Genomic DNA, 18,025 nt, shown 5'->3' with positions numbered 1-18,025 from the left:
AATGTAGTAAAATAATTGAGTTAGGTGCTTAATAAAAATACTCATTATACAATAGTATATTATTTTTATTTTTGCTCTATTTTTTGATACTTGGGGTATATGGCAACCTTTTGCATTTCATAATTTCTTATGTTTTTTTCTCATTCTGGGTAAATAGTGCATTTGTATGCCTAATTCTGTATTTATAATTTAGTATTTTTCTTAAATAAGGACTCCCAAATTGTGTACGCTCAACCCACAAAGCCCTCCCCGAATCTCTCCCTGATTCTCTCTCACCAGATCATTCAGATCTGAGGGGAAATGCTGTCCATCATCCGGAGATCTTGGAGCTGGGGCTGGACATCCAGCTCAGCTGGATGAGACTGAGCATGTGAGTGAGTTTTTCATGTATGTGTCTAGCTTGCCGAAGTGTATGTGTGAGAAGACAGGTGGGTACATACAATGGGAACCACAAGATTACTGTGGTGAACACCATTGTTTTCTCACTAAGCAGCCATTTCCCCTTCTTTCCTTCCCAACACAATCACAATTTTATTTGGTTATCCACCCTTCTCCTCATAACACACAGTAAACTAACTGGCTCCATCCTATAAGCCTGGGGGTAGATTATGATTAGTTAACAAAGAAGTACATGGCATGTCCTGTGCAGGTGTTATGGCTCAGGAAATTCAGGAGGGGGTACATGTGTGGACTTTGTCCATCCAAGTGAAGGAAAGGACTAGCATTCCACAATTCAATGGAGATTACCCGGGAAGCTCGCTTCTCCAGCTGTAGCTGACAGCCAACATAGAACCATGAGACAGACCAGCCTTAGAAAGAATCTAATGTTGCGAACGGCAGTCCAGATGAATGGAAAAAAACACAACCCCACCATGATATGGTCGACCTTCAACTCCACCAACCCTGAATCCTGCCTTACCGCTTGATCTGTTATGCAAGATCAGTACGTTCCTTTTTTTTTAAAAGCCAGTTGGCATTAATATTTGTTGCATTTAAAATCATCTTAATTAATACAGTGTGTGGCTTCAATTCAATATATCAAGGTTCTTGTCAGTTTGTTTTCTTCAAACCATATCATTCAGGAATTTTACAATTTCGACACAGCACATTTAGCTAAATTATACTTTTTAAAAAAATTATACTCTATATTTCACTGCTATACCATTTGTGCTGATAAGATTCTTTTATAACTCATAGCATTGAAAGTACATGCATTTCCCTCCATCTTGATGATACTTGGTGTAGTGTTCCTAGTTAACTTCCCACATCTTTTTCATCTCTGAAGTAGCACATCGATTGTTAATCTTTAATAGTTTTTAGTAGCTAATTAAACTGCTACACACTTTCAGACTTCCTTGAATGAAAACTACTTATTTCCTTTCTGAAAAAAAAAAAAAAAAAAAAAAAAAAAAGGACCAGAAACTCTATTTTTAACTGGGTTTTTAAAAAATCTAGAGAACGAAAGTAAGCTTCATCATTGTTTCTGTAAATAGCCTAAAGGTAAGATGGCATGTTATGAGAGATCTAAGCAATTCACCAGGAATCGAAGGATCAATTTCCCTTAAATTGTTTCTGTACAATGCAAGCAGCCAAATTCTGCACGGTTACTGTGCTCCCAAATAATCTGGGACAGATATAGGGTGCTGAAGACTAGACTGGCCACGGAGGTGATGTGAAGGAGGCATGAAAGCAAATCGCTTTCCCAGTAATCACGCTTGAGCCTTTAAGCTTGGATCAGATTCCTCAGGGATTGTGAAATCTAGGCCTCTGACTTGCTAAGCTCACCAAGAAAGATAGTGTGTTAGTTTCCTCTTTGAAACTTCCAGGGTCCGAAATCCCTTTTCTCAACAGCATCCAATTCGAGGGTTATACCTCCTGTCAGTCAAGAGGCTCTACCTTACACCTCCTTGAAGTTTCTTCTTTCACTGACATCAATTCTTGTCTCCTTTTGTTCTACCCGACCCCCATCTCAGTAATGGACCAGAAATGATCCCAAAATCCTATGTAAAGCAGGAGGTAAGTAACCCTTCTCTTTATACAAGGCAAAGCTGGAAACCTTACTAGGCTGTTTTCTTTCCTTTTTTTAATTTTTAAGTTTATTTATTTATTTTGAGAGAGAAAGAGACAGAGAGAGAGAGGGCATGCACACAAGCAGGGGAAGGGAAGGGGCGGGGGGACAGAATCCCAAGTAGGCTCCACACTCCATGTTGAGGCCAATGCAGGTCTCCATCTCATAAGCATGAGCTCATGGCCTGACTCAAAATCAAGAGTCAGACGCTTAACCAACTGAGCTACCCAGGTGCCCCTCTATGTGCACGTTTATACTCTGCTTTCTTACGATTAACATCTTGGTAAATATTTGTCCTGCAAGATAGTAAATATTCTTAATCTGAAAACATTTTCAGAGCTGCATAGGGGGTCTGTCATGAGCATGTATTTATTTAACCCCCTCCCCAAACTTCAGCTATTATAAAGAAATATTGCAATGCATATATATGGGCACAAATCTTTTCCTGGCTTTCTGTTTTCCCAACAAAGACTCCAGAAAGAGCAATTGCCATTTCACAAGACCTGGAAGCTCTATAGCATATTGGTTATGGTTGTAGGTTCTGGAGTCACAGATAGAGACTTGAATCTCAGCTTAGCCATTCTTTAATGAAAGACTGTGGGCAAGTACATAAATCCTCCAAGCCTCAGTTTCTTTATCTGCAAATAGATGAAAGCAGTCTGTACCTGACAGGAGTGTTATTAGAATTAAATGAAATGATGCATGTACAAGTAGAGTCTTTGACACATACACAGCACTCAATAAATGATGTAAGAATTGCTATAGCAGAATAGGAAAAGAGTAACAGAACATCTATCTCTAGAATTTGAAAAATCCAGAGGCGTAGAAAGAAGAAAATGTCCATCGCCTATATTATATTAACTTTTTGCATGTTGACATGTACTTCAAGTGTTTGTTTTTTAAATTACTCAAATATGATATGACTACACTCTTCCTTGTGAAAAGGACAGTGCCGATAAGTGGAAAGACGAGGTATAACCTTCCCAATCTTAACAGAGCCCCAAACTCAGTTGTATTCGTTTTCCTAAAATCACCTTTGTTTCAAAAGGTTGACTACCTTAGGACCATCATGTCACTTCTACTGTCACCTATACCCTAAGTCACTTACCTGGGCCTCAGTGATATCAAAATGGATGTCAAGCACACTGCTCCCCTTCACTTTTGCTCTTACTTCTGGTTTGCTCTCTTGGACCATTTCTTCCCATTCTGGCGTGGAAGCACATCATTGTCTCGGGTCTTCTCAAAAAGGGACCTCCGTTCTCTGTTGCTGTTGGAACGAAGTGGGAGCAGTCGGTCAAGGTCTTACAGAGGATCCTCAGCTGCATCGCTGTCAACAGGCCTCCTCCCGGGGAACACTCACTTAGCTCAGGTGAACCCAGTAGTCCATGGCTGGCCTTCATTCAGATTTACAGGTTCAGAGACCTGATTTTAAGCAGGAGAACTTCCTCTCAGGGACAAATTCCTACCATTCCAGCTTTTGTACTCTGAAGTATACTCAGGGCTAACTGTTGAATTTCCAATGAAAAATATCACTCTCCTGGGGTGCCTGGGTGGCTCAGTGGGTTGAGCATCCGACTTGGGCTCGGGTCATGAACTCATGGAGCGTGGGTTTGGGCCCCGCGTTGGGCTCAGTGCTGACAGCTCGGATCCTGGAGCCTGCTTCGGATCTTGTGTCCCCTCTCTCTATTGCTCCCCTGCTTCCACTCTGTTTCTCTCCCTCCCTCCCTCCCTCCCTCTCTCTCTTCTCTCTCTCTCTCAAAAATAAAGATTAAATTTTTTTTTAAATTGTCACTCTCCTTGTGACAGCGGAGTGCTGTCTCTCCAACAGAGAGAGACACACAAGAATCCAAATTTAAGTTAGAAGCTGTTTGCACATATAAAATCAACATTAAATGCTCTTGGAACATACTGCCCAGTATGGTACCAACTTAAAATTTCACCGGTTGTCTATCAGTGCCTGTGTTAATACATTCTTGTCAACATTGGTCATCAGTGAAATATTTTCAGTTAATTTGTAGGCAAGCACCCATTCTCATTGTTTCCACTGGCATCAAATGACATTGTGAATGTTCTTTCCATTTTCTGGGGGTATTAACAGTATTATGTCAATCAATGTCACATACAGTTCTAATGGGGGGACGTTAGTCTTCGTGAGGCTCCACAGTAAGACAGCTGGACAGAACTGAACTTTACAGCTTTATGTGAGGGAGAGCTCACTGGACATCCCTAAAGTAGGGAAACTTTTTACCAGGGAAAAATATGAAAACACTCAGATTCCAAATCTGACTTTAAAGCACCAGGTTATGACCCTTTCTAAACCACATGCATATCCTATGCGTGAAATACTAAAGCACAGAGCTTTGCTTGGGCCAACTTTGATCCATCCATAAGCACTTTGGTCAGAGCAGATGAGTCACTCCTATTAGCTGTTATCATGGAAAAGAGAGATTAGGGTTTGGGAACAGAAAAGAGAGAAGTGGAATGGAGGTTTTTGGTAAAGACTTGGGAGGACAGAAAAAAAACTGAAGGAAGCCAACCGAAGCTCAGACCTATGTCCTGAGGTCTCCTGGGAAGACAGAGCTGAGTACAAATCTCTAAGAGCATACTGATGGGGATGCTGTGCATCCGGCTCACTCCCTGGCGTTGCAACAAGACCAGGAAGATGGGAGTCAAGAAGTCTGAGTCATCTCATCAAAAAGGAATCAGACATTTGGGCTAATAATCAAATAGAAAAAAATGATATGGTGTCTGTGAGGAAGCACAATGAATTCCCAGACACTCTTCTGAAGCTCTAAGGAAGGGTCATATTAAAATTTTTCCGTGCCACATAAATTAATTGCATAGTAGTGATTACTGTTAATTTAAAATGTATTAGATGAAGTTGATATTCTTTTTATTGGGTTGGGTTAGATTTATTTCACATTGATGAATGTGGAAGTTTTATAAGGGTGTTCGCAGAGTTTTCTGTGACATTGGTCCTCTTAACTCTTTTTCCTATGGTCTTAAGATCCTCAACCATGCATTTTTTTTTTTTTTACCATGAAAGTTTTTAGACAAGGGTCTCTATAGTGTGAGTGAGGCTGGATTTCCATGGTTTTCTTCTTCCTGGTGTGATTTCATTCCCACAAGTACCAGAGTGTTAGAATCTAGTCATCACAACATAAGCTTGCGTTTCCATTTTTCTCTTAAGAGACTTTGGAGACCATGGGTCCACAGTTGCTTGCAGAAGAGACCTCTTGGGTAGATGGGTGGGGACTTCCTCTTGCCTTCTCGTCATCTGACTTGCTCAGTTTCCTCGGTCCATTACTCTCATTGGCCTTCACATTGATTTTCTAGCATCCCTTCCTGCCTCCTCAACACGCAACCCCCACCTTGTCCATAGTCATTCCACTTCTCAGAGTGCTCCAGCACTATTAACTTCTGTCTCACCCATCCCTGCCCTCAGTTAGCCTTCCTGTCTGAATTCTAGCTAGTTCCAAGCCACTGAGCATCACTGGAGAAAGTCCCAAAACAAAGGGATGAGTCAACATGGCAGACTGGTTAACTCATGTGCTTAAGCATCAAATTGATTATGGCTGCAATGAAAAAATGAGTGTTTTTAGCTATGTGACCTTAGGCGAGTCACTCAGCCTGCCAGAATTCCAGCTCCTCATCAGATATAATAAAACAGATATAATAAAAGCACCTACTTAGAATATTAAGCCAGGTGTCGGGCATACAGTTGGCATTCAATCAACACCAACTGTTGTTACAGCCACATGACGATGGTAATGAACCAGATACTCTGCTAGGCACTGCACTACGTCACTTAACCTTCGCGGCAACTCTTTGAAGGTGGTGGTGCCTCCATTTTACAGATGAGGCAGATGAGGCTCCCAGGGTAATTGAAGAATAACTATTAAGCAGTGCTGCTGGTTCACAACTGCGGGCTCCAAAGCCTTTTTTCTTTCTCCCAAAGCACACTGTGCTCTCAGTGTCCATTGTAAAAGGAACTAGAAAGGTTTTTCTTAAGCCACCATTTTCTGAGTTAAATACCAGGGACTGTGCTGCCTGCTTTCCTTGCAGCATTTCATTTCAATCCTCACTACACCTCTCTAACTAACGATGCAGCTATTAATTACGTATATAACTTTAGAAAACCTATTCACAAGCTCAATGAGAGCTTTCCGCACAAAGAAAAATCACTTTTCCTGTCCAACACGGGCAAAGTTCTAGTGGCTGTTGGTGCCACTCGACCCTTCTACATGCCTAACAGGTGCTGGCCGCCAGATGCTGCAATTCCTACTTCCTTCTCCCCTCCCCCTCCCCCCCCCCACTACTGGCTTATTTTGTGCTGTTTTCCCATCCCCCTTATGTTGGGGCACTTTGAATAACTGCCACACAGATGCCAATGTTTCAGTGGTAAGACTGCAATTAGAGGGAAATTAACAAGTATGTCAATAGTGATGCATAATGGAAGGATTACTGATGTTTTCCAGTTAGATATTGTATTTTGTTTCATTGTGGGATTCAAATTAACTCATCAATATTGGATGGCATATGATAAATAGCTCTTCTAAATAAAGAATAGAGATTCTTCCTAAGCGCCAAAGAGATGAGATTTATGTACCTGCTTGGGAACACCTGCCCTGGCTGGGGCTTTGTGCAGGACCGGGCCTGACTCAGGGCAAATCGTCAGCACGGCAGTGAGGCTGCTCTCCTGAGTTCACAACTGCTCTAATATAATTCAGGTGGGGTCCTAGTGGAACAGTTAGCTGGGGTACTGACAGGGGGACAAAAGTCCATTTGCACGAGGAACTGAAGGTCCTTCTGCAAAAACCCTCATCCAGAGGGAAAGTGGATCCACGAGCTTCACCCATTGATCAAGCTCTGTCACTGGAGTGGGGCGCTGCACTGCCACTTCAGGTCCTGAGTCTGGCCTCGCCCTCACACATTCACGTCTGGGTTTTAAAGAGAGAGGACACTGTCAGCAAATAGTGAAAGCACTATATTGCTAAAATAAAACAAAAACAAAACCCAAAGTGGGTAGTTTTTTTGAGACAAGTTACCACCCTACGACAGTGCAGAGATGCTCCCCCCATCAACCCAGACTACCACATCTCTGGCACCTCAAGAGTTCCAGTATGGTGCTGATGGTCCCATGCGAGTTGGTGAAAGTGGCAGCAGTGGATGATGGAAAATGACTGTGTTTAATGGAAAAGTAGAGGCAAACCCGGCAGGAGATGGCAGAGAGGTCTGGACGAGGCAGTAGCATTCAGTGGGCTAGTGGTACCCAGTCAAAAGGGACAATGGTTTGTGTCAGTTACCTACAGTGGCTGACTGAACTTGCCAGAGTACACATGTGAGGCCCCCCATGGTACTCCCAGGAATAGTGCAGGGACTTTACAGGAAGTTGCAGCAAAGGAAGAAAAAGCCTGGGAAAGTTAGCTTATTGTTGTAACCATGGCGATCCAGCGAGGTCTGGCTCTCAGGTCGCAGGGAACTACAGCACAGAATAGTACTAATTATAGGGGCACTTGGGTGGCTGAGTTGCTTAGGCGTCCGACTTCAGCTCAGGGCACGATCTCACAGTCTGTGAGTTCAAGCCCTGTGTCAGGTTCTGTGCTGACAGCTCAGAGCCTGGAGCCTGCTTCACATTCTGTGTCTCCCTCTCTCTCTGCCCCTCTTCTGCTTGCACTCTTCCCCTCTCTCTCTCTCAAAAATAAAGTTTAAAAAAATTTAAAAATTTTAAAAAGAGAATAGTATTAAGTATAAAAGTGTGTACCACAAAATGTATCAAAGGCCTAAATATAAGACCTGAAACTAAAGTTCTTAGGAGAAAGCACAGGAGAAAAATTCACAGTACCAGATTTGGCAAAGATTTCTTGGCTATGACACCAAGAACATAGGCAATAAGAATAAAAATAAACTGGACTAGATCAAAATTAAAAACTTACTGTGCATCAAAAAACACAATTGCCAGAGTAAAAAGGCAAACTATTAAGTGAGAAAAAAATATTTGCAAATCATGTAGCTAATAAGGGGGTTAGTATCTAGAATATATAAAGAACCCCTACAACTCTGCAACAACAACAACAAAATAACCAATTTTTTTTTAAATGGGCAAAGGATTCGAATAGACATTTCTCCAAAGATATTTAGGCCAACCAGCATACGCAAAGATGCTCAACATTACTAATCATCAGGGAAATATAAATTGAAATCAAATGAGATATCACTTCACACCCATTAGGATGGATATTGCAAAAAAAAGAAAAGAAAAGAAAAGAAACAGATAATACCAAGTGTTGGCTAGGAAGTGAAGAAATTGGACCCTTGGGCACTGTTGTGGTGAATGTAAATTGGTACCGCAGCCACTACGAAAAGCAGTATGGCAGCTCCTCAGAAAATTAAAAATAGAATTACCATATGAGATGCGCCTGGGTGGCTCAGCTGGTTGAGTGTCCGACTTCCGCTCAGGTCATAATCTCACAGATCGTGGGTTTGAGGTCTGTCAGTGCAGAGCCTGCTTCAGGTTCTGTCTCCTTCTCTCTCTGCCCCTCCTCCCATGTCTCTCAAAGATAAGTAAATAAAATTTAAAGAAAAAAAAAAAAGACTTACCATATGACCCAGCAATTCCACCTCTGGGTATATGCCACAAAGAATTGAAAGGAGGGCGTTGAAGACGTATCTGCTCAGCCATGCTCACAGCAGCACTATTTATAATCGCCAAAAGATGGAGTAACCCAAGAATCCATCAGCGAATGAATATACAAACAAAACGCGATGATCTCACCTTTGTGAACTTGGTCCTCACATCAGCCTCCGTGCCGACAGTGCAAAGCCTGCTTAGATTCTCTCTCTCTCTCTCTCTCCCTCTCTCTGCCCCTCCTCCACTTTCTCTCTCTCTCTCTCAATAAAAAAATACATAAACAAAATGTGATACATATACACAGTTGAATATTCAGCCTTAAGAAGGAAGAAAATTCTGGCACAGACTGCAATATGGATAAACCTTGAGGGAATTACGTGAAGTGAAATAAATCACAAAAAGACAAATACTGTAGGATTCCAATTATGGGAGGTATCTAGAGTAGTCAAATTCACAAGGACAGAAAGTAGAATGATGATTGCCAGGGGCTGGGGGGAGGGGGAAATGGAGGGGTTGTATAGTTTCAGTTTGGGAAGTTGGAAGAGTTTTGGGGATTGGTTGTACAACAGTGTGAATAGATCCAACAAAACTGAAGTGTAAACTTAGGGAGATGGTAAGTGACGCAGCGTGTATTTTAGCACAATGTTTAAAAACGTTTATTTCGGAGAGAGAGAAAGTGCACATGGACATATGTGAGCGAATGAGGGGCAGAGAAAGAGAGGGAGAGAGAGATTCCCAAGCAGGCTCCACGCTCTGTCAGCACAGAGCCCCATGTGGGACGGATTTGAACCCACAAACCGTGAGATCATGACCTGAGCTGAAATCAAGAGTTGGATGCTTAACCGACTGAGCCACCGAGGTGCTCCACACTTAAGCACAATTTAAAACAATATGTGTGCCAACCTGAGGGCAGTATTTGGAAACTAAGCTTTTCTCAATGTCACCTGAGGTCAGGGTGGTGGAACATCGGTTCCTGCCCTCACCCTACCCAAACTGTTCACGAATGCCTAGCTTTAGAGCAGCGCTTCTCAACGGGGAGAGACTGACGATGTTTGGAGACGTTTTTGGTTCATGACTAGGGCGACACTGCTGGCATCTATGGGCAAGAGACCAGGGATGCTTCTAGACACCCTACAGTGCTCAGGACAGTCTCCCAGAATGAAGAATCAGACAGATTTCAGACAGATTTTCATGTACCCCCAGAAAGATGTCTCCAAAGCGTCATCTATCTCGTTTTGTCCTCAGCGAAGATGCTCCAGATCAGCCATCATCTTTCACTAATCTTCTGAGAGCTGAAGCCTGCGAAGAATAAAAGGAGAGAGCTGTTATCTCTGCAGGCATGCGGTGATTCTGTCCTGGCTCTGGGTGACAATTTTATCCACACGTTCCAGGTTGCTTAGTCACACTCTCAGCTACGTTGCACGGATGTGGCCTGTCCCTGTATGAAATCCTCTCACTAACCTCTCTGTGAGCTAGAGAGGCTTCAGGGGCTCGCCTCTGAACGACTGTCCAGAAGGAAGCTGGGTTGAAGTATTTGACTGTGTGATTCACAATGGGAAGTATTAGTGTAACAACGACAAATGCCGTTGACCCGAATGTGCAAATTCTCAAAACCAGACGATTCAATCAGGCAACCAGTTAAATTCCTGCTCTTTGGTGGCTCCTGTTTAGGTGGACACGAGGGGCCGTGTCGGCATGAGAATAAACTGTTTCTCAAACGCGGCAGAATGCAAAGATAGGATGCCTCTTTCCTTTTTCCCGTCATAAGGTAATTATAAGTGCAGTAGTTTATGCTAATTCTAAAATTACTTATCTCTAAACTGGTAGGGCCGGAAAGGTGAATTGTGGCAACCCCTAATTGTTATAGACAAAGCACAGAGGCCCAGAGAGGGGAAATGATTTGCCTAAAGGTAAGTGAGCTCGTAAGTCAGGGAGGGCTTTCTACCCTGGAGGGTGGCGGGCCACGGCATCTGATGCCTGGATTCTCATGCTGTTTCACTCACTGTGAGAGCCTGAGCAAGTCAGGATTAAATGACAGAGAACAGATACAGTGTGTGTCACATTTAAGTGGCCAGTGTGTGATTTAATACTATTTGAACTCCCCAAAGTCAACTATAAGCCCCAATAACGTTAGAGGCAGCCCTTTCTCCTTTGTGACATCATTCACTGCTGTGCACGTAAGTTGTTTCCAACATTTTATGCCAACTGCAAACATCCAACATGTTTTAATTGCCTCCTATTCATTCCATCGGTGAGGGAGGGATTCCTGCCTTGGGGTTCAAGGGATGGCCTACCACAGAACGTCTGACACTGGACAGATCAAGATCTACTAGTCATGCATACAGCCTGGGGAAGGAGGCCACAACATGACATACAGGGCCACAGGGGGGCTGCGTTCAGGAAAAGAGTGGACAGGCAGGGCTGTGGGAGTAGGCTTTGTAGCATCGAGAAGAAGGGGTGCCCCTTGGCCTCAAGGGAGGATGTGACTGACTTGGTTGAATGATTCTGCGGACTGGCAAGGAACAGAAACCCTCTACTCAGGGATATAAGCAAGGACTGCGTCTGGTGCCCTGGATAAGGAGGGTTATTTGGCCAGGGAACCTTATCCACAGAAGCAGGGTGGGGAGGGAAGCGTGTGGGAAGGCCAGCGGAGGCCCTCTTGATTTAACCAGATGTCAAGGCAGCACATAACACTGAGCCTTACTCGAGCCTCAGAACTGAAGCCTGAAAGAATTTTATAGTGAAAAACTACACAACCACCACCCAAATTCTAGCAGTGACACTCTACTTGTTGTATTACATATTCACCCATCTCTCCATCCCTCTTTCCATCAATTTATCTTATGTTTTATGTTTCAGAGTAAACTGCAAACAAAAGCATACTTCCTTCTAGATATTTCAGCATGAAAACCACTAAGTTGAATATTTGCATAGTTGTTTCTTTTGATGAGCATCTTGCAAACGATGAAATGCACAAGTTTTAAGTGCCCACTGTGAGTTTTGAGGAGAGCATACACCTGAGTAACCAAAACCCCTATCGAGATATAGAATATTATTACCATCATCCCAGAAAGTTCTGTCATAGCCCCTCCCAGTCGATGCCTGCCTTCAGCTCCCTCAGAGGAAACCACTTTTCTGATCTAAGTTAGTTTTGTCTGTTCTTAAATTTCATATGAATTGCACACAACCTGACAATGTGTCCTCTTTATGGGAGTCTCCTTTCCCTCAACATACGTTTTCTGGGTTCGTCCCTGGTATGTTCCTTTTTATTGCTAGGTGGTAGTATTTCATTGCAGGAATACACTACGAATATGTACTTTTTCATACATTCTTCTACTGAAGGACACTTAGGCTGCTACGTACGTTTAAATAGAAGTCTTTCTATGGACATGTTTTCATTCCTCTTGGATAAGGCTTAAGATCACAGGGTAGAGGATATGAAACAGAAGGCCGTTTTCAAAGTGGTGTTTGTACAATGTATGTCTCCACCAACAATGTATGAAAATTCCTATTGTCCCAAATCATTAATGTTTGGTGTTGTCTGTCTTTTTGTAACTCATTCTTGAGTTGAGTTTGGAAATTGAGAAGGTGTGTGTGCAAGAAGGCAGGACTCCGGGGACCGTACAGAATTTTTGTAGAGCGTGGCCCCAAGCCTGTCGATTGTCATCAGACATTTTCCTGGCTGAGTCCAGGGCAGCATCGATCCCCTGTTCTTTGACACTTAAGAGCTGTGATGTCCCTGAAACCTGGCAAAGGTACTTGAGATATGACCCGAAGCTGCAGTGTTGGAGGCCACAACTATGCTGTTTGACACTTTGTGAAGGGTACTTTCTGCATGAGCTAACGACGTGCTGAGGCCTCGGGCCATGTCCGCTTGGGAGCCTGCGAACCTTCAGGGTTCACACACACACAGCCTCTTGGCTCCCTTCAGTGGGACTGAGTCAACAAAAAGCTGGCTCGCACTACCAACCTGTGGCCATTAGCAAGGCAGGTGAAAATGGATCTGGTCCTCCTCTACCTTCCCATCCCCGAGGAACCGAGCAGCTGAGAGTGCGGAGGGGACGCTGTAGATGCATCGACAGAAGAAAAACTGCCCGGAGCTCTACATTCTGTTAAAAGAAAACATTGGCGCTGAAAGAAACAAAGCAGGAAGAAAAAGAAGGCAAGCACGTAGAGGTAGGGAATGGCGGTGTCTCTCAGCTCTGATCCGCTGCTAAGCTGACAATGCTCCCTGAGGAAGGGGCAAGGAGGGGAGAAAAGTACAGCCACAGGTCCTCCCCCAAGTGACCCCAGGACTAAGATGGGCAGCAGTGAGGAATAAGCTGTGGTACATGCGATCACGGAACAAGCGGGATAGGGCACATGGCAAAGATAAACATTGAGGCCGGAAGTAACCGGCAGGAGGAATTTGCCCTTGTCCTTCACGGAGGGGAAACATCACTTGGTTTTGACAGGCAGGGCCGATTCCAAAGGCAGGAGACAGGAGAGCAAAAGCCGTGGTCAAAGAGTGGTCTTGTGTGGTCAGTCATCCAGGGGGTGGGAGCAGAGGCAGTCTGGGAACTTGAAGGCCAAGGTTAAGACCTTCAGTTTAATTCATTCTGCAATGAGGAGCCATGAAAAATCAGGGAAGTGGTGTCCTGAAGGCTATGGCTTGGAAAGATGAGTCAGATTTCAAGGTAGGGCCTGATTAGCAGGAGATAGCTGAGGTCGTCACACCAGTGGGGAGGCAGTTAGAGAAGTCTACTGCAGCGAACCAGGTCAAAGGAGGTCAGGGCCCGAGCTGAGATGTCAGCAGAGGCTGGAAAAAAGGAGATGGATGGGAGAGATGCAGAGGGTAAATACACTCCTGTGTTTGTTCACCACCAAAGAGCACGAGCAGGCAGCACGTCCCCAAGGACGAGAATGCTGCAAGTCAGTGTGGAAACCAAGGACCTGCCACCCTGCTGTGTCCCAGAAGCCGGCCTGGAAGAGTGGGCAACACGATAACTCAGCCAACCTCCACCCCGGCCGCCTCGTTCCTCGAGACGCAGAAGACACAAGTGCTGATGTGCAGTGGATGCACCTGCTGTTCCCTCACCCCCAGGGTCCAGGCAAGAGGAGGGTAAGGTCGATCGGAGGGGTGAGGGTGCTGTGTGCCATCCCCCCTCACGTTCTCTCTGGTGACTTCACTTCCACTGGCGCTTCTCCAATGTGTCCTCCTCCTAAAGACCCACAATGGTCATGTAACCCCCCCTTGTGTCTCCCGCCACCAGGCCCTCACTCAAACTGCCCTAAGGCTTCCCGTGGGTCTCAGGATAAAATTCCAAATCCCTCTCACCCTTCCACTTCTCCTAGTATCCTTCCTGTCCCTGCCCGCTGCCTCCAGTCAGGCTAATTCCCTTGAGCAAAGTGCTAAGCATTCCCCTATAATGCCCCCTACCTGGAAATACCCTTCACCCCCTCCCCCAGCCACATCCCACTCACCTCTTGGGCCCAGGGTGGCTGCCCTGCCCCTCACTCACCATCCATTGTCAACAAGATTCCCTCTATTAATTTCTCTCATAGCACCATTTCCCCCCTTTCCCGGCACTTATCGCAACTCGTAGTTATATAATTATTTGATTTTAAACATTAAACGTCCATCCTCATTAGCTGGTGAACTCCATAAGGCAGAGGCCATGCCTGCCTTGCTCACTGCTGGCCCCAGGCCTTGTAGAGGCTGGGGCAGGTGCTCAGGGGCACCTGAGTAGAATGGATGGGTGAGTGAATCCTGAGCTCTGGCGTTCCATGGCCATCTCTCCAAGTGCAGCAGCCCGGGAAACACTGCTCACTGGAACCCGACTGCACGTCAGGCTCTTTTCTGGAAAGGAGGTTAGCCCTCCTGGAGGGTGCAGATGGTCACCTTCCTGGGAGTGGCTGAAGTCTTCTCACAAGCCCTCGTGCATGCTTACTCCAATGCGATTTTACCTGTGAATGTGAAAACTACAAGTGCTAAACATCTCCCTGGCCCTGCTAGGGAGGGGAATGGCTTCCCAGAAGCACCAGCAGGTGTAAAACAGAGATAAGTAAGTGGGTTTTTGTCTTTACTGGTGTTGCACAGGAGCTGTGTGGATCCTACAATTCTAGTTAGCACGGACTTCGGAAGAGAAAAGCACTATTTTAAGGAGAGCCCTTCATATTACAATGGCATTTACAAAGTGACAGCTTCAACAGCTGTAGGAATAGTATAAATAGTCTGAGACACAGCACTGCGCTATGACACCCCAACACATGCCCTTCAAGGGCCCAGTGGAGAAGGACATGCCAAAAATAGGGATCTGGCAGCTACTGGCACGTGTGTGATGCTGTGTTATGGAACTGTGACATACCTCAGCTTCCCCTTGAGGAGTGGGTCCAAGCTGGTACATATTTCGCATGTTTGCTTGCGTCATCAACACCCGGAAATAAAATCAGGTTAGACGGAGTGAAATCGTCCTTGCCAGTTGAATCAGCTGATGCTCAGGTTTATCAGAGCAGGGGTTCTCGGCGATGCTGCACATTAGAATTACCTGCAGAGTTTTCCTAAACCCTGGTGCCCACAACACAGCCCGTAACAACACCCTCAGGATCTCCGGGATGAGGCTCGGGTATGAGTGTGTTTTAAACCTCCCCAGGTGATTGCAATGGGAAGCCAAGTTCAAGAAGCCCAGCGTAAGGGTTTTTGAGATTTGGAGAAATGGCCCGAACTAGTCAGGTATTTCATGACTCCAAACATAAATCAAGGCCGCATTGCCAGTACTGAGTTGATTATATAAAAGGAGAAAAAGGGAAACTGATGCTGGCTGAACGCTTGAGAGGCAGAGACAGGGTTGGAGTTAAGAGCACTTACTCTAACTTCTTAACATCAACTCCTGGTTTTATTACTTCCCAGCTGTGTGAACTTTGGCAACTTGCTTAAAACCTCTGTGCTCTATTTCTGTCTTTTTTCAAAGCATAAGTGCAGCCCACAAATATTTCTGTATTTACCTGCCTCGTGGACAACGGAAGGTCAGGGGCTGGGAAGAAGCCTTCCCAGGAAGGCAAAGAGCCCTCATGGGCCCAAGTGCATGAGGAGAAAGATCAGGCCACACGGACGAGGAGTCCAAGTACTTTCATGGGAACTACATGAGAAATCAGAGACATGGGGTCTTGTGCCTGAATTGAGGTTCTGACAGGACTAGAATTATTGCCTGCACTGAATGCCTTACGTGCATGGGGGCCGAGACAAAACAAAGCAGGCAGAGCTATAAAATAGGATTTCAGGGGCGCCTGGGTGGCTCAGTCGGTTAAGTGTCCGACTTCAGCTCAGGTCATGATCTCATGGTTCGTGGGTTCAAGCCCCACATCAGGCTCTGTGCCGACAGCTCGGAGCCTGGAGCCTGTTTCGGATTCTGTGTCTCCCTCTCTCTCTGCCCCTCCCCCACTCACGCTCTGTCTCCCTCTGTCTCAAAAATAAATAAACATTAATTAAAAAAAAATAGGGTTTCATTCTGAAATGCATCCAATTTATAAATGCTATGTATACACATAAGCTTGGCACATACAAGGTTCTCTCCCTTTCCTCCCTGTCTCTCGGAATCGTTCTTTTTACAACAAATAAGCTGAGTCTACATTCTAGAGTCTGAGTTCTTTGAACCAAGAACATCCTTACCTTCTCATCACCTAGCTCAGCAAGGCAGAGACTCTACTTCTACTTCTGACTGCCACCCCAAGAACACAGGGCTCCCTCCCCACCCAGCTCCTAGTCAGGGGGTACGGCAAGGCTTCAGCTACCTTGCTTAAGCTAAGTCCCAGTTGAATGAGGTCGACAGGTGGCGGCTCCCTTCTTCCACCCAGTCCCCATGTGTGGAAAGGAGGCTCTCCTCCCCTGAGCATAGAGAATACTGATCTCATCACTGTTGACTGGCTCATGAGGTGGTGCCTCCATGGCAGGAGAGGCAGGCTGAGGGGACCCCAGGCTGCTAACAGCAACACACACACACACACACACACACACACACACACACACACAGTGAATACTCAACTCCTAGAGTAAGAGTGTCACTTAGAGTGCAGCCTGTCATCGTCTCCACCTCCAGCTCTAGAGCCCCAGCTGAGACAGTTCTGCCTGAGGTGGGAAGCAGACCATCAAACAGGGAGCTCATAAGCTCTTTGCAAAGGAACTGACTTCATTTGCAACAGAGAGCTGAGAAGTTCAAAGGGGCCCTCAAGACAGAGGAGGTTGTGATGGAATTGGCTGGGGGGAGATTGGTGGATTTAGTGAAGATACAGCCCAGGCTTTAAGTTGGCTGGTTTATAGTAGACACTCAGGGAATAAAAGAGCTGGGAGGAGCACCCCTGGGGTCAGAAGAAATATTAAATATTTCAGTTACCTGCGGTCAACGATAGTCAGGGAGCAGAGGTCCTCCTTCTGAGGCATCCGTGGAAGTGCAATACTAGCCTAACCCTTTGTCACATTGTCTGTGTCATTCCCCTCATTTATCTCACCACAAAGGCATTTTTCATGTCATGTCACCAACACAAGAAGGGTGAATACAGTACGAGGAGTTATTCTGAGAGAGGTTGAGAGAGAGAAACCACATTCCCATAATGTATTACAGTATATTGTTAATTGTTGTGTTTTATTATTATTGTTGCTAATCCTAACTGTGCCCGATTCATAAGCTAAACTTTATCATAGGTATGTATATAGGAAAAAACATAGTATATATGGGGTTGCATACTGGCCATTTTCATGTGTCTATTGGAGGCCTTGGAATGTATCCCTTGTGGATAAGGTGGAGGGGGGGTACTGTCCCAACCTCAGAAACCACTCCACAATTTGAAAGGATTAAATACAAGCAATTTATGCGCAGGGCACTGTTTAAAGTAATAAAGCATTCAATGGAATACACACCTGCATGTGATCAGGCAAAGAGAGAAAGGGAGGCCTACGGATACCACTGTCACCCCCAGGTGAACACGGGCATACCCAAAGCTGTGCCTTCCTGTGGAGTAACATCAGAGGCTTCATTAACACTGTGTTGTGTGTGTTGGGAGGGGGATAAATGTAACTACAATAATCCAGACAGTCACTACAATATCATCAAGCCAATAACAACAACAAGCTGCAGAGGAGAGAGACTAGCTTCCAGAGTTGCTACACTGAAAAACAAGAGGAGACAGCACAAACTGCCTGTGAAAGATGAGATGTCAGACTTAGCAGCAAAAGACTTCAGAATAGCCCTTCTAAATATGTTCATGGAAGTGAAAGCATAATTAAAGAAGTAAAGCAAGATGTGATAACAATGCCCTATCAAATAGAGAATGTCGATCAAGAGACATAAATC

General features: G+C 45.0%; 1 long non-coding RNA gene across 3 annotated transcripts in view; it reads right to left on the bottom strand.

Moving 5' to 3' along the window:
* The window catches only part of LOC115516260, a 254,272-nt gene extending 237,141 nt beyond the window's left edge, over positions 1–17,131 (bottom strand). For all 3 annotated transcript variants that reach the window (XR_004343529.1, XR_003969508.1, XR_003969506.1), the window contains exons 1-4: positions 17,069–17,131; positions 9,897–9,998; positions 6,678–7,008; positions 3,177–3,335 (exon numbers count right to left, since the gene is read on the bottom strand). This is a non-coding gene — a long non-coding RNA (uncharacterized LOC115516260). The remainder of the gene's footprint in view (positions 1–3,176; positions 3,336–6,677; positions 7,009–9,896; positions 9,999–17,068) is intronic.
* Between the last annotated feature and the right edge of the window lie 894 nt (positions 17,132–18,025).

The sequence above is a fragment of the Lynx canadensis genome, chromosome A1 (genome assembly GCF_007474595.2).
Source record: "Lynx canadensis isolate LIC74 chromosome A1, mLynCan4.pri.v2, whole genome shotgun sequence".
Taxonomy (NCBI): Eukaryota; Metazoa; Chordata; class Mammalia; order Carnivora; family Felidae; genus Lynx; species Lynx canadensis.
This window is presented reverse-complemented; position numbering and strand designations above follow the sequence as displayed.